This window comes from Ochotona curzoniae, unplaced genomic scaffold, assembly GCF_017591425.1.
Source record: "Ochotona curzoniae isolate NIBS_2020 unplaced genomic scaffold, NIBS_Ocur_1.0 scaffold_274, whole genome shotgun sequence".
NCBI lineage: Eukaryota > Metazoa > Chordata > Mammalia > Lagomorpha > Ochotonidae > Ochotona > Ochotona curzoniae.
The window spans coordinates 8,489,182-8,491,350 of record NW_024467101.1 but is presented as its reverse complement, the minus strand read 5'-3'; positions in this window follow the sequence as shown (position 1 = coordinate 8,491,350).

Sequence of the window (2,169 nt, the reverse complement as noted above, 5' to 3'; positions counted from 1 at the left end):
CTTTCTGGGCCTGTGTTGTAGTCACATCCTTGGAGAACGCTCCTTCCTGACCGCCCCAGTACACTGGGGAGAGTGAGGCAGATGGCCCGTGTTGGCCACACAGTGCTGCTCACGTCCTCCGGGTCAGAAAGCACCTGTTAGTGTCCCACAGCTGGAGGAAGGATGCCGGAGAACAGGACTCCAAGGAGCCGCTCCCACTGCCACTGCCGGCATCACCCACTTCCATGTCATGGGTGGAAGGTGGAGCTTTTTTTTTTTTTTTTTTAAGACTTACATTGGAAAAATGGACCGTATTTATAGAGAGGAGATGCAGAAAAAAAGGTCTTCCAAGCACTGATTCGCTCCTTGAATGTCTGCAAGGCTAGAGGTGAATCCATTCAAAGCCAGGAACTTCTTCCGGGTCTCCCACGCGGGTGCAGGGTCCCAAGGCTTTGGGCCGTCCTTGACTGCTTTCCCAGGCCACAGGCAGGGAGCTGGAAGGGAAGTGGGGCAGCCGGGATGTGAACCATCGCCCATGTGCAATTGCAAAACAACTTTAACCATTGAAAGAACCAGGGGCTAGCCTTGTAGCACACAGGTCCAGCTGCTGTCAGCACTGGGAGCCCACAGCAGTCCTGACTGCCGCACTTCCGGTGTATTGGCACACCTGGGGAGCAGCTCAAAACCCCCGCCTCTGCCTCGGACAGGAAACCCCACAGAGCTCCTGCCTTTCAAATTGATTGGGGGCACAGTGGCTCAATTAGCTAATCCTCCACCTTCAAGCACCAGGATCCCACATGGGCACTGGTTTGTGGCCTGGGAAAGCAGTGGAGGACGGCCCAAAGCCTTGGGACCCTGCACCCACGTGGGAGACCCAGCAGAAGTTCCTGGCTTCGGATCGGCACAGCACCAGTTGTTGCAGCCACTTGGGGAGTGAATCAGTGGATGGAAGATATTTCTGTCCTCTCTGTAAATTGGACTTCACAATAAAAATAAATCTTAAAACACACCTAGGTTCCACGCCTCGCTCCACACCCCGGAAGTGGTGGGTCGTGCTTAACACTGGTTTCCAAGCAGCTTCACGGTCCCACGCGGTGCAGCGCTGAGCAAAGTCCAGCGTGGAGGGCCTTACCTTACCCTGGCTCCGGGAGGCATCCGGGCACCAGTGTGCTGGAGGCCAGGCGGGCTGCCTGTGGGCACCATCCTGGCAGGCACACGCCCTGCTCCAGGCGCGCGGCTCCTGGTTGGTAGTCAGCTGCCTCCTGGTCTCACAGCGGGGTGGGCACAGGGAGAAGGGAGCCTTCCCGGCGGCGCCTGTGGGTGCTGTGCCCAGGGAGGCCAGCACTGCATGTTGAACCATGCAGCCGTGAAGCTCTGCCACCCGGGCCACCCTGAGCTCAGTGACACCAGGCATTAGGCTTCAGAAGCCTGTTGTGCCATCACACACACGGGACAATCGAGGCCCGAGATTAGCCACCCAGCCGACAGCAGGACGGGGTGCAGCTGAGCATTCAGACGAGCAGAATCGCAATGTTGGGGTGCATGTCCTCACCACTGTCAGCCCGGCTCCCCGCGGCCCTCGGTGCATCACATCAACTCTCCCCTGACCGACAGCCAGAAAGCACCAACCCCGCCACCCACTGCCCGGAGCCCCCTCCTTGGCACCCCCGCCTGGCCCACGGCCGCCCAGCAGCCACCATGTTGGTCCTGGTTACTCGGGATGCTGCGGCCTCGGCTTCCCGCTCTCCCACGGAAGGCAGCAGGCGCAGGCCCCACTGCGTGGACACACTGGGCACACAGCACTCCCCAGTGGTTGACGGTGCTTGTGCCCATTTTCCAGCGGATACGCCGAGGCCTCCCGCCAGCGCTGTCCAGGCTGGACCCACACCAGGCTCAGCACACAGTAGGCGCCTTTGCCCAATCTGCCTCTCCTGCTGAGGCTGCAGGGTGGGGAAGGGGAGGGCAGGGGAAGGGTTGTGGCTTACAGTAGGTGCTCCATAATAGCCTTGAACCTGGAACAAGAGTTCAGATCCCAGCCAGCCCCACCTGCCGCTCCCTGCCCCGCCCGGGGTGCGCGCAGGTGTCTGTGGTCCAAGCGCAGGTGGGGCACAAAGTAGGAGCTTTACTAAGGCCCAGAGGGCGGCTGTTGGTGGGCGGCTGTTGGTGGGCGGCTGTTGGTGGGCGGCTGTG